Here is a 15756-nt window from a genome sequence, read left to right as displayed (position 1 = left end):
TAAGCTAAAATAAAAAAAAAACGTAGTATTAAGTCTAAATCCCCGTAGAAGGCAGAAAATCATGTCGACGGAAGTGAATGTATCGACCAGATCCATGCCAAGACTAATTGGAGATGATCTCCATATGAAAGCCTCTCGTCGCTCAACTGGTCATCTTTTGACAAGATGAGAAAATGTTCACTGTTGAAGAAGTTTTTAATAAGCAAAATCAGAAAATCTATGCTAAAATTCTAAAGACGCAAAAATGTTATTTCAAGGGTTTAGCGGGACCACCATCCATCCTACGCAATGTTTTGGTGGGGAGTGTTTTATTAAGGCATTACATCCTTTCATTTCTGCGAAAAAAATGGTTGAAACCGGGGCAAAAGTGTACCAGGAGGACGTCTTAGAAGGTATGATTAAGCAGTTGATCAGTAATCTCTTCAATGGAAGTAGCTAAAAACAATATTTCTGGGTGCATAGTCGCAGAAGATTTGCCGTCTGGAAGTCTAGATGTGAATCCATTGGAGTACAGTTTGTAATTAGAATTGTAGAAATTTGTGTTACTGAAATTTGTGACACTCATTTTTATAACACGCTTGGATCACTTTAAAGCGCTGTTTGACTCACCATTGCTTTCACAATTATTGCACACTCTATACATGCAAAAAGTGTCTGACAGTATACATGTTAGCTTTTGGATATAAGATGTAAAACGCAGATTATTTGTAAAGGACAAATTTTCAGTCTCTTAAAATTGTTGTGTTTTTGCCTCAATCTCTTTTTCCAATATTTTTCCCCGTTAGGTTAGGTTAAGTATACCTGGGTGAACGGAATAGATGTTACATAGACGGCAAGAGTCCGAAGTGTTACCAGTGTTGCTGGAGCCGTGTTAAACTCAGAGTTCTATTAAACAATTTAAGTTTTTGTCAGCAATACCCTTCAGAGATAAAACGTATCCCGATGCCAGGCAGTTGTAAATAGTACTACTTAAAGCAGGGCAGTGGCAAAGGTGATATTCCCTTTCATTGCCGCATAAGTTGCTTGTATCGTTCTGGACCAATCCCATTTCAGCTGCGTGATATGGAGTGAGACTATGTCCCGCCAGTATTCCAACCAATAGTTTACATCCGTTCCTTGGGAATGATAAAATAAAGTTGGTTGCTTCGTGTTGCAAGCTTGTAGCATTGGCAAGAGTGAGGTATATACATATGTTCGACGTACTCATCCAAGGCAAGCGAGTGCCTGCCTTAGCAAGCTCGTCAACTCTCTTATTTCCCTCAATTCCTTTGTGCTCTTGTTCTCAGTAAATTGTGATCTGCGTTAGCTAGCCGCAATTTTTTGCGGTAGTTTTAACTATACTTGTAAGCATCTTTCCTCGGAAGCCTGCACAGAATATTCTCATTGCTGTGTAAAAAAAGTTGCGAATTTTCCATCAGAACTAATCGGAATAATAATATTAAGATTTGAGTGTCTTATGAGTATCTTAAAGCAAAATCTGTTAAAATCGCATACGCAGTTTTGAGTAGGTTTGCCAGAAGCGCGGTCCGAAATGGAATAAAACAACCTGTATATGAGATAGTAACGAGCTCCCTTTTTTATTTCCATGTTCCATCATCATCTCCATCGTTGTTAACTCAACAACCCGGTTCCGGTCTTGGCTTGCTGTGATATCTGTTTCTAGTTCCATTTATCCCCCACTTGAGTTCTGCAACAACGTGTACCAAATAGCTCAGCGTATCGATCTACGCCATCTAATCATCAGAGTTTTGATCTTTCTTTGCCTCTATATCTTCTGGACGTACTCAGTAGGATTTTATTCGGTGGGTATGCTTCGCCTGCTATAATGTAAGAAATATACATACAATATATAAGATTCTCTTCCTTGTTGGAGCATAGGGAATCTGACGATTCGTTACCTTACCTTGTCGATAGAAAAATTATCCGCATCTCCAAGCAGATGTTTCTCTGTTTTGCTCCGCGAGTGGTATTTGATTCCCCACTTATCCTGCATATTCAAGCTATAATCACTGACTGACGACGTCATGATCAACTCCTATAAGGAGCAGATTAAATATCTTGGGTGTGCAGGTAACATTTCTCTGATCTGGGTTCCAGGACATAGAAAAATAGAGAGAAATGATTGACTGAATTGGTATCAGGTCTCCTACCCGGCCACCGGCATCATTCTGACTGTTGTTAAAGCCGAATTCCACAACTTATGTCTCAGAGAAGTGCAATTCAGATGGAGCTCCATATGCTCTTCATGTGCTATTTCCAAACCTTTTGTCCACGCTACAACAGACAGAGGACCCAGAAACTTCTAGGGACTCCAATCCATTCAATTTCCAAACTCGTAGCTGTGTTTACAAGTTTATTGGACGTTCGGCAGTTACGCAGAAAAGCTAGGTTACCATTTAATCACCATTGCATAGTTGCAGGGACCTTTCGGAGAAGACGACTGTTGAGAACTGGGTTTAACTGGGTGCTCCTGGGCCAGTGCTCCAACCTAAATCTTATCAGTCTTCTCCGTTCGAGGACGCAAAATGATATCAAAATGGCATTTTAATGCCACTTGATGAGTGCCAGACAGGTACTTCAACCAGTTCACTCACGCGTGATGGGAATAAGACAGAAATTTTGCATGGAATTGACATTGTGCAAATATCTGCCGCAGCTTCACTCGATAACACGCATCGGAGAGGCTCAATTTTCAATGATTCGATAGGAAAAGGTTATACTGACTATGGAAGGGTCGCCGAATTCCGAATTCAGAAATATTTAATCAAAATCTACTTTGCCTTCCTCGAAGTACGCCCATTTAGCGATTCTCCATTCCCCGAATCACTTCTCACATGCACCTCTTTTATAGACAAACGTGAAAAATCACTGCCCGTTCATGAGTCTTCTCAGTTTTGGAGGCTAAACCCGGTAAATACCGTAGATGGAGTATGATTACGGTGTTGAGTTCAGCCAATAAATCAGGAATAACCGATATCTAAGTCCTAAGTGTTATATTTATATCAAGGGTCATCGATTGCCAGGTCCGCCATCCGAAGCAAAATTGTGCAAGTAACTTCGACTGTCACGTCACCATCTAATCAATTGTTGTTCAGATGGCAACGAAGTATTTTGCGCGGAGGCCGTGTAGATTTTGTTCGTATATCACTAGCATAATTTCACATTCCAACCGTCTACACAACCCACATGACGTGAATTGAAGTCAGTTTATGACGTTTGATGCCCATAATATATTTTTAGAGAAGGGTTTTTATTTACGCGAAAGCGTAATGACATCAACTTTTTTGTTCGCTTATTTATTTCGATTGTCGAGGGGTAATCCAGAGTCATAAACACACTTCAGACGACATTGTGATTAAATGTCTCGTTCTCTAATGTCAACATGACCATTTCGGCATACCGTTACGAAAAATACCCCAGTGACCACATACATACATACGTGCTTCGAGGGATGGATTTTTCGCCTCCCACTCAAGTGCTGTTCCAACGTCAACTCAACTGACATACATACATATACACTTGCAAACATACATGTACACCTCCATATACAAGTGTGCATGGAGCTTTTCCTATTTTATGAACTCAATATGAATGAGTTCTTTTTTGTTATTATTGAGAATCTAAATAGCTTTCCATTTCCTCCTATCACTGAGTGTGGCTTACGTTGATTTTGGTATTTGCTTTGCTGTTGTTTACCCATTTTTATTAGGAGTTTGCTTTTGTAGTATCTATCTCTTCAACAGCGGCACATCTGACTTATCCTATCCCATGCAACTGCTGTTCTGCCAGTTTACGGCTGCTTGCTTGTTGTATAGGATAATTCAATGCAATAAATAAGGCGGATTAAAGTGCTTAGCCTCGCTGCTGGTCTTTTACAAAATCATCTAATGTACATAAATATGTACATACATTGGGACTGGTGAGTATGCATGTGTATATGTATGAGTAATTGGTATACGTATTGTGCTCTCGAATGCAATGCGCGCTGCTATCCTGTTACAGTTTCACTTTTACTATTGTAATTTCGTTGAACATTTTTAATGCGGCCCGATTAATTTAGTAGACTCAAGCGGGGTGTTGGGATGAATGGCCTATATTATGTTTACATCTTGCTAGGATTTGGTTCACTTAATGCATAATAGATATACAAACAAACTGGTTTCAAGGGTATGGAGGAGAGTGATTTCAGGAATTAAATGAAAGCTGATAAAAATGTTTAGTGAATTTTTATACATACAAGGTGAAGTCCAAAATAAACAAGACTGACTAATGAGTTAGTGCGTTGGAAGTTACATCCTTAGCTCACTTCCAGTGAAAACTTGGTGACATTCGGTTCAGTGGAAGCGAAGTTATTGCGTCTCAGTATGTTTGTGTCATCGGTACAAAAATGAGTTTTGAAAAAAAGCTAATATCAGAAGTTGCTTTAAAATTGGTAAATTGTTTGCCGAATCGATGAAAAAAGTTTATGGCGATAATTGTCTATCTCGTGCCAGAGTTCATTAGTGGTTTACACATTTCAGAGATGGTTGTGAGGACATAAATGGCAATTAACATACAGACCGTTCAAGGTCAGTAATCACCAAAAACTAATATACATCGAAATTGTTTGTCAATTTATCAAAAATTAATCGAAATCGTCATTGAATTTCATGGAATCGGAGTTGCATATCTCCAAAATATTGATTTATCGCATGTTAACTGACCATTTGGGTCACTCCGCACAGGCTAACTGAGGAGCAAAAATTGTTTAGAATTCAACAATCGAACGACCTCATTAAAGAGGTGAGAAAATACGAGAACTTTCTTTCGAACATTGTAACTGGTGTTGAAACATGGTGTTTCCAACATGAACCCGGAACTAAGCGCCAAAGTGCCGAATGGGAGGCCCCGGACGAGCAACCACCCAAAAAATCGCGTTTGGAGAGGTTAAAAATCCATCGACTTGATTTTACGATTTGTTTTTACGATTCAAAGGAAATTGTCCATAAGGAGTTCGAGCCAACAAACCAAATCGTCAATGCAATTTTCTATCTTGGCGTTTTGAATACCGCGAAGGAGGAAGCTGGCGCTCTTGTGACTGAGTTTTTCACTAGAAATCACATTTTAGCGATCAATCACTAACCGTATTCACCTGATATGGCTCCCTGTGACTTCTACCTATTCAGAAAATTGAATTTGGCCATGCGTCCGTAGAGGCCATCCAAAAGGTTTGCAACCACATCCTGAAAGGCATTCCGGTCAATGACCTCAAACACTCTTTCGAAAAGCTTTTAGATCGCGCAAAACAGTGTATCGAGGCCGGAGGGGACTATATTGAATAATTGAACTCGAAGTTATCAGAAAAAAGCTCCTGTCGTTTCTATTTTAGCTCAGTCTTTTTTTTTATTTTGGACTTCACCTTGCATATGCATGTTTGTCTGATTATGCCTATTTTATATTTGGGTTTGTAAATCTATTATAATATTTGAGTTTAATTAAGATATAAATAGCAACATAGTCCGCTACATACTTTTATGTTATAAATATTAATTAAACCAATTTCAGTATTTTACGGATTCGCCAGACGTGTCAAGAAAAGTTTTATCGTCAAACTGCAGAATTTCTTCATGGGTAGTGAGCGAAGTTTGCTCATCAGCTCATTGTTTCACATCACTTTGAACGCATATGAAGAGTCTTTCAGCTTTCACTATTTTTATTCAAAATACGGCTCTTAACAATTATACATGAAAATAGATACCATTTAAATATCCATCCACATATTTCATCCATAAAAATGTAATAGTCTAGAACTATTATGGAACCTTCCCCCTAACTCTGTAAACATTGCTCTCAGCACCAGTATTAAATTCGAAACACCTAAATCAGAATACCAATAAAAAGTCCTTAAATCGAAAAACAATTTCAGAAACCATAACTTCATAGACACTGATGGTTCGCAAGCGAACAAAGTCTCAACCTACGCTATAAATACCGACTCCACTACACGCGAATCTGGCATTCTGTCACCTTACGCCTTTGCTTTATCAGCGGAAATCATAGCCAGTCTAGAAGCAATTATCCTTCAGATAAAATACACTTGTGTCAGCGGTTTTGCCAATCCTCGAAGCAGTTCTGATCCTTGAGCTTTCTCACAAGCAAAGATGATGCAAAATTCATGAATTTTTTTCCCCACTATTCCGGGCGTTTTTTTTTCGTATTACTTCACGTAAACGGCGCATAATTTCAAGGTAATACTCCTTATTTACCGTACGACCTTGTGGTATGAACTCCTGATGCGCTAAGAAATGGATATCAAAGAAAACAGTGAGCAAAACCTTGACATTTGATCGAGCTTGGCGTGCTGTTTTTGGTCTTGGCTCTCCTGGACTCTTCCATTCGGACGATTAGGCTTTGGCTTCGATGTCATAACCATATACCCATGCTTTGCCAAAAGTTGTGACCCTTTTCAAGTAAATCTGGATTCATCGTTGAGGACATTCAACAATTCCTGAGCGATACTCATGCGACGTTGTTTTTGGTCAAATTTGGACCAATTTTGGAACAAGTTTCGCTGCCACACGCTCCATGCCCGAAATTTCCGAAAAGATTGCATGGCCTGAACCAACCGATACGCTGACATCCTCAGCTACTTCTCTAATTGTGATTCGTCAATTTTCTTCACTTTTTCAACATTTTCGTCGTTTGTTGATGTGCTGGTGCGTCCAGAGCGAGCATCTTCTCGACCATCTATGAAGAGCTTGTACCACTGATAAACATTTGACTCAGGGTACTCTCACCATATGCCACTGTCAACATTTCAACTGTTTTTTGAGTGCTTAATTCCATTTTTTATACAAAATTTGATGCAACTTCTTTGATCCATTTTTTTCGATAGCAGAAAGTCGCCGAACACGCAAAACACTTGTTTTATTTATGCCTCCCATAAACAAACTAAACATCGAGACAAGTGTACCAACATGAAAAAAATAATTATTGAAGGTCGTAGTAGCCCACGATATTTGAAAATCGCCTTATTTTTTTAAACACCCCTCGTATACGAACTATTGCTAAATTTTTATAATTTTGCGCGTAAGTTTCTTAGCCGCGTGCCCATAAAAGTGAATCGTATTCTGTAAATGAAAGTAACTAAGTAAGCCATAATATTCGAAAGTAAACTTTAAATTTTAAATATTTTTATTTTTAAATAAATCTTTGGGCGGATGTTAATCCATTAATTATTATTACACTTTTATTACAAAGTCAAAATATTAATTGCATGCCCCATACCCAATCTACATTTGCATAAACCAGCAACTTGAATAGGAAGTCATTATTTTCTGTTGAAAACAGAGATACCTTTACAAAAATATCCAGATGATAAACATTTTAATTGTTGAATAAATGAAAAACTAATTTATTAAAAATTTGAATATTTTACTGTCAGCAACAAGACTTTACGCTTACACCGTTATCTAAATATACATACGTATGTATGAATGTACATATACATATATGGAATAACTTTATGTGTGTGTGTGTGCTTATGTACATAAATAAATGTGACATATTGTGATATCTAGCCATGTTTCCGTTTTTGCAATGACAACACGATCAGACTTTCCAAACTGGACAGACGCAATCTGACTCAAGCAATCGCATGCATAAATATGTATGTATGTATTTACATATGCATAGCTACATATATACATATATATATACATATACTCGTACATAGTGTTTTCATGTACATATGCCACTATGCAAAGATTTGTGTACATTAGCATTGTATGGTAAAGGGATGTCAGTGCGTATGTATGTAAACACTGTAACACTCTGCAAGGAAAGTCTGAGAGGAGTGAGAAAGATACTCGTATCTACATACCCGGAATGCAATTAAGGCTATTTCGGCTGAAGCCGACTAGTCTTCTAATGACTAGATTCTTACCAGTAGGAGAAAGATTAGCAAAAGATTATGTAATTTTATAGCAAATTACAATAAGAAGGTACGCAGTGTTATAAGCTCCGTACTAATGATAAAATTTATCAGGCGGTTCCTATATAAACCTGCTATGCCAGTATATATACTATATGTTTAAACCTTCACCCGCTAGTGCGGGACAGCTGAGTAGAAGGTGTTGAGATGACTCCACCTCTTGCTTCAGACATCTGCCCGAAAAAAGGTTCTCGAAGTAGTTCCAAATCACACCGTATAGGTGTCTAACGGAGAGTGTTCGGATATGACACCGATAATATTCGAAGTGCTGCAGGTTTGCTAAAAGTTCCAGAAGGATGTCACGATTTGGCAAGTTTATGCGCCTGATTCGTGATGACACTTCTTCAGGAGCAGTGCACGGATAGCCAAGAGAACCGCAGTTCCCTTGTGGGATGGGCAAACCACTTATCGGTAAAACGAACGTTGCGTACCCAGATTCCAGGAGCACGTATAAGATTTAGATCTGCTACAAGTTGCAGTCGCCGTTGCTTTGGCCCGCGCGATCATATATACCGATTTCATAGAGCTATACTTATATATTGGGCAAAGGGTTGGTCCCTCCCATAAGTGTGAAATTTCTTGTGCCATATTTATGAAAATATAAGTCACACCATATTGAAACTTTGCGTTTTGAAATAAAAGAAAATGCGACTTTTTTGTAATTAATAAATTGTAAATTGGAGGCTGTAGTCAATTGAGTGGTCTATGACATTTCTATTGTGCACAAAAAATATCAAATTATAGAAAAAATGTTTCCTAATAACGATCACCCGTCAACAGGAAATCGTAAACCTCCGACTGCATTTCTATTATGCAAAAATCTCTGACAAAATAACATTTTCATCAATTTTGCTGAGCAAAGTATCGATTGTTGGTTTACTTGTGTGTCATTTAGCAGCATCTTGGTGGAACTTAAAGTATCCCACATCTAGTTCTTGAATATAAAGGGTGGTTAAGTTTCAAGAGCCGGTGTTGATTTTGAACAAAATACAATTTTTTTATGAGATTATTGTCATCTCTCCTTATTATGTAATACTGGTATGGCTCAATTACCTATGGAACAAAATATTGGCCAAATAGCCGCCGCGGCCTCGGCGGCACACCTCCATCCGATGGTCCAAATTTTCGATGACGCTGAGACATAATTGAGATTCTATGCCGTTAATGTGCCGAATTATCTCATCCTTTAGTTTTGAATTGTTGCTGGCTTATCGACGTACACCTTTTCTTTCAAATAACCTCAAAGAAAGAAGTCCAACGGTGTCGTTGACGTTTAGGTGTGGTTCACATTCATCATCGGCCCTTGAAATTTAAACATCCTTTAGAATACCAAAAAACTTAGCTAGCGTGTCACTCTAGTGCTATCCATTGAGCCATAATATATTATATATTATTGGCGCCTTCATTTTCGAAGAAAAATATACCAAGAATGTCGCTGCTGTAAAGATCCCACCGAAAAGTAACAAAACCCAGATTACATTAACTACAACTACGTGTGAGCCCAAATATTTTTTGCTTTTCTCCTATCAAATAAAGTATACGCAATGTATACCCTTTTCCAAATTTTTAGGAAACATACCATATAATCTTGAATGAGTGAACAAGTTTCTCCTATAAACTACAGTGGGAAAAGTACCAAATTTGCTTTTGTACTGCGGCCGCCGTAGCCGAATAGGCTGGTGCGTGGTTACCATTCGGAAGTAATAGAGGTCGCCCCTCGGCAGCAATGGCAAACCTCCGACTGCATTTCTGCCATAAAAAAGTTCCTCATAAAAAAATATCTGCCATTCTGAGTAGGTTTATAACTGTAGGCCTCCCATTTGTGGAACAAAATCAAGACGCAGACGACAAATACTCGTAGAAGTAGGAGCTCAGTCAAACACCCAAAGAGGATGCAGGAGCTAATTGCATTGTAATTTGTTGAAATGATTCACGTTACGGTATGACAAATTTGATATTATGTTTGTTTTTTTCTTTTTAGATACAATTTTTTTTCTAACAGATATTGTTCCTATGTATTGTATATAAATTGTTTGAAAAGCAGAAATCGACGTGCCTTGAGAGTCATATTTTTTAATGCTAATACTTTGTTCTTAAAATCCTATATAAGAATTTGACCTCACTCGCGTATGAGGTACATTGAACTTATAAATGAAAGTCATATTACCACCTGCTCCTAAATATAATCTACTAACAGGCTAAAAAATGGCCTTGATCTTGTTCAAAAATCAGTTTTTAATGATACCCTGCTCCATCTCAATGGCTTAGTTCAACTATTTTTAACATTATTTTAACCCTTTAATGTCAAATGTTGCTTATAGGCAACATTATATATTTCTACGCGTAGTTTCTATAGTTGTTGTTATTTTTGCTAACGGTTTTTTTTTACAGTAGCTGATGTGTGTGGGCATTTTCTTGATAATTTATATTGAGAGAAGCTTAACAGGTGTTCATTTGCGAGCTAGTTGAAGTGGTGTGCTGACGTGTGCAAAAAAAAGTGAAAATAATCGTTCTATAAAAATTCAAATAAAAACGTAATACGTAAGATTTTTTTTATAAAAAGTGAATTTTATTATAAATAACAGGTAAGAAAATCAAATAAAGTTTACAAAACTAAAATAAAGTTTTTTGTTTTATGTCAGGAATTTCGCGAACACAATGTTGCTTATAGGCAACATTTGGCCATAGTAGCAATAATATTTTGTATTTTATTATTTTAGAAATGCGTCCAAAAGGTCTTACAGATCTAGAAATAAAACAGATAATAAACTTCGATTGGAATAATTCTGATGATGAAGAAGATGAGGAAGAAGAAGAAGAGTTATATGATTCGAATCTGGAGAAATTCATTGAAGAAACGATGGATAAAGTAATGGAAAGAGGGGAAAACGTTGAAATAAATTTGATAGACGGTATGAAGAAGTTGAAAATGTTGCGGACACAGAAAATATCGCCGAGGTAAGTTATAAAAAAATCAATCTGGAGAAATTGAGATGGAGGAACGCGGGCCTAACGGTTTTTGAAACTGCTTGGAAAGAAGATCAAGTTTGTCGAGAAGTCAAAGTGCCAATCAAATACTTAAATGAATTCTTCGATGATGAAATAATAAACAAGGTTTGCAACGAAACAATTCTGTATTCAATGCAAACTAAAGGAATAGAGCTAAACTGTTCACCATTCGAAATTAGGCGAATCTTTGGGGTACTTCTTTATTTAGGCATTATACAATTTCCAAATTTGAGAGGAATGCCAGGAGGAATGCCAAAGTATTGACGAACAAATTATTAAATATAAAGGACGTCACAATTTGAAACAATACCTTCCAATGAAGCCCAATAAGTGGGGCTTTAAAATGTTTACGAGAGCTGGAGTTTCAGGTATCGTATATGATTTTGCTCTCCACGTAGGAGAAGGAACATGCCCATCTTTTGGACTAGGGATATCATCAGATATAGTATTGCATTTAGCCTCAACTGTTCCCTCAAATAAAAATTGTAAATTGTTTTCTGATAATTGGTTCGCTTCCATAAGCCTGATGATTGCGCTAAAGGAAAAAGGTATATTAGCAGCAGCACCAATACGAAGCAACCGGATGAAAAACTGTTGCCTTACGGATGAAAAGGAACTTATGAAAGAAGGTCGTGGTTCTTATGATTTTAAATATGAAGCAACATATAATTTAGTTGCATGCCGCTGGTACGACAACAAGAGCGTTCAACTGGTATCAAACTATATAGCTGAAAATCCAGTTTCAGAATGCAAACGCTGTTATAGCAAGCATATGGGAGGCGTAGACCTAGCTGATATGTTGCTAGAGTTGTATAAAATCAACCACCGTTCCAAGAAGTGGTATATGCGTATAGTGTACTGGTGTCTTAGCACAGCAGTAGTCAATAGCTGGTTGATGTATAGAAGGGACCTAAAAAATCAAGCTGGGAAAACGAAACATATGTCATTGTTAAATTTTCAACTGATGATATCAAACGAGCTTTTACACGCGTCTGATATGGAGCCAGTAAACCAACGCAAAAGAGGCCGCCCATTGGCAGATCTTTCAAGCATAGTCTCAGATTCATCATTACCGTTGTCTCCAGCACCATCAAATATTTCAAACGTTTCATCACAAGGTTCATCGCAATCTACAAAACGATCATATATATCTAAACCTCCAAAATCCATGCACCTCGATCAAGTCGGTCATTGGGATGAATGGGGAGCAAAGGGAAGGTGTAGGTTACGCCATACCGGGACTCCAAAATCCAAATGCTCAAAATGTAAGGTACATTTATGTTGTAACCCCCAAAAAAACTGTTTTGTTTCATACCATACATAAAAAGTTAATAAAAGTAATAAAAAAATAAATAAATATCAATATTCCTTTGTGTTTTGAAATATACCACTATGGCTAAATGTTGCTTATAGGCAACTTCTCATAACTGTAAAACCAGAAGTCCTAGAGCCTTGAAATTGATATCAGTTCATATTTAGGACTCTAACATCAACCTAACGTAGTAAAAATATTTTTAACCGCGCCCACTTTAATTCTGACATTAAAGGGTTAAACTAAGCACTGCCAAGGGTTCTTACAAATGACTTCTCATTGAGATCGAAAAATAGAGAAATAAATAAAACAAATAAATGAAAGCGATTTATATTAACTAATAATTTAATTTGTTATTTTGGTGTTAATCCCGTCTTGAGCACACAAAATGGAAAACTAAAATTAACTGATTTATTAGAAAATGTAAAGGACATTTCAGTAGATATTATTGTACTGCATTTAAGCTGGCGAAAAGGAAAATTTTCTTTTAATATTTGCATACCCGCAAAATTTCGGGTATTCAGTTTTATAGCTCATTGAATTTTGCAAGTTCAAACTTTAAGTGATTCAAAAATTGCTTTGGTTTTTGAGAATTTTTCTGCTGATGGCGTTGGCTGTTTCCTTCTATATAAAAAAAATGTGGAGTATGCATTAAATAGAGAAAATGCACAAGGCCGCGACCTAAAAAAAAAAATTCTAAAAATCAGTGTGATTTTGGATCTACTTGAAACTTGTACTTTGGTATACCAAAATTTTGTAAGCTATAAAATTGCATACCTGAATTTTTTTTGATATATCAGAGTGAAATTTAATGAGCTGTAAAACTGCATACCCGAAATTTTTCTAAAAATTCTAAGTAAAAAGCTGGAAATCTTGAGCAAAACTTGCAGAGTTCTTACAAATTTTACTCAAATTTCGAAACTTTGCTTTGTTCGGTTCTTGTTGTAGTATGTACTATATCTTTACAAAAGAATAATTGAAATTACAAAATGAATAAATAAATAGTCAAAACTGATCTGAACTGCATATGTAGTGTACACTTTCTTCTGAAATATTAATATAATAGAGCGAGTATAAGTATTTCAAGTATATCGGCCGCCGTAGCCGAATGGGTTTGTGCATGATTACCACTCAGAACTCGGATTACATTGGTTCGAATATCCGTGAAACACCAAAATGAAAAAAAGTTTTTTCGAAAATTTAGGCCTAAAGAACTTTAAAGCCGTTTAGAAAATTAAAATGATGAGAAAATGAAATAAAATACTGAGTCTGCAGTATTAGCATATAAAATTTGTAGTTTCGCATGCATATAAAACTTTGCCTGCCTCACTTTCACTGTTGTATAGTGTGATACGTGTATTATTAAAAATACATAGAAAATGTGAAGTGAAGGTACAAAATAAATAGGAATCGCAAGGGATTAATACTATATATAGATCAAGGGTAATATGAGGAGGTACACTGTACTCCCCTCTATTCTTCGATCTTCATAAAAGAAAGTGAACTGCGATCTGCGTTTATTGGAAGAGGAACAATTATTTGCTCTTACTTTATTTAGTCTTATCTTTTATACTCCACGCTTGCGGGTTTAAGCCTTCCATTTATGTATGCTCCTAGCAAAGTGAAGCCAAGTCCACATTTAGTTCAAAGTATATAGCTCAGGAAACACCAACTTCGTTCTATTAAATTACTGAAATGGAGTGGGGTTGTCAAAATGCAATATCCTAAAATACCAGTCATGGCCACTAGAACGAAGTTACTACCAAACTACTCAATTTCCCTTGCATGGCTTTTATCTACCACACATGCATTTATACATATATACATATGCTAATACATATATATGTAGAGTAAATACATTGCGGCGCATAACGGATTTGCGAATCTAAGAACAATGTGTTTGGTGACATCTTTTGCTGCCTCACTGCATAAACGCATGTCCTTTGCAAGCAGATATTTTTACATACGAGTATGTACGTATTTGTTTGTTTGTGTGACAAACAATATGCTTCCTACAATGTCCTCACCAACAGTGATATGTTGCTTAATTTCATTGCTAAAAACTTTTTGATGACCATTTCGTTCAGTTCTATCGTCACTAGTGCAAGCCACTGCAAACCAGAAAAAATTTTGGTTTCAATGTCTATCTATTTCTGTGTCTGAGCGACAATCGAATTAAAATGGGAGTATTTTTTTTTTTTTACCAACACATGCACATTGATGCATTCAACTCTTCGTAAGCGTTTTAGTATGGTAACTCCGTGTTCTCGACAATCTGCTGAGTCGGTTTACTAGAAGTTTCTTACACTGCGTAAGCGAGAAAGGTAAAACAAGATATGGGAAACGGAAGCGATTCTTGTAAAGACAAAAATATCTATTGGCGGCTTAGAAAATATACAAAACACAGAGAAAGCCACTAATATTCGTCACTAAAGAAAGTTTAGTATAGATACAGCATTACGAGTGTAAAGGTATAGGTATAAGTATTTATATAGAAATGATATAAATGGTGAGATCAATCGATTTAATTATGGTTGCCCGTTTACCCATCCATATGAAGTTTTTACAAAATATCGTTATCCTTGACTGGAGGTAGGTTGCCATTGAAAATAAGTAAAAGTGGACAGTGAACACGCCCGCCTCTGATATAACGACCATTTTCAAAAATGAAAAAATAAACTAACTTTCAGTAATTAGGAGAAAAACGTTGTTCTAAATTGTTATGCGCTATAAAATTAGAGAAAGAAATTCGCCGATTAAAAAATTATGGAAAGTGACGCTGTAATCTTTTAAGCCGTCATTTGAAATGGCCCTTGTCGATTAACAACCTGTCCATAGAAAGTGGTTTTTATAGTTACCACAAGGGGTCTAAAAATTCGTATTTCTTTAATTAACAAAGAAAATATGTTAAAATTTAATAAAAGCAATGATACAGAAATAAATAAGTTTGAGCAAAATTTTTGGAAATGGGCAAAAATCTACATAATTCAAACTAATTGAAGATATAACACACATCTTGTTTAAAGTTAAAGCGGGCATGGCGTATTTAAAGTTCGGTTTTGGCCTAAGCTTATTTAGGGCCTCCTATATTTATATTTTTTTATTAGAAGCTGCCGAGGCGCGACCGCTAATGGAAAAAGCTTTTTCTTCATTTTGATGTTTCACAACTTTAAACTATAGGCCCCTCTATTTGTGAAACAAAATCAAGACGCGCGTCACAAGTAGGAGGAGGAGCTCGGCCAAACACAAAAAAAAAAAAAAAAAAAAAAACTGATGTGCGCACCATTTTATATATACCCTATGATCTGAAAGTACCGGGAATGTTTAAGTAAAACAAAACAGAGTTAAATTTCAGGCAAATTTATTTTATTTCCTTCAAAATATGACCCGAATGAAGCAACACACATGTGCCAACGTTTAACCCAGTACTCCATTCACTCCTGGTAGTCGGAAGAAGGTATGG

General features: G+C 36.5%; 1 protein-coding gene across 1 annotated transcript in view; it reads right to left on the bottom strand.

The window, feature by feature from the left end:
* The window catches only part of LOC128863946 (hemicentin-1), a 94359-nt gene that overhangs the window by 30081 nt on the left and 48522 nt on the right, over window positions 1-15756 (bottom strand). The gene's annotated exons all lie outside the window — the stretch shown is intronic.

The sequence above is a fragment of the Anastrepha ludens genome, chromosome 5 (assembly GCF_028408465.1).
Source record: "Anastrepha ludens isolate Willacy chromosome 5, idAnaLude1.1, whole genome shotgun sequence".
NCBI classification, from domain to species: Eukaryota; Metazoa; Arthropoda; class Insecta; order Diptera; family Tephritidae; genus Anastrepha; species Anastrepha ludens.
This window is presented reverse-complemented; position numbering and strand designations above follow the sequence as displayed.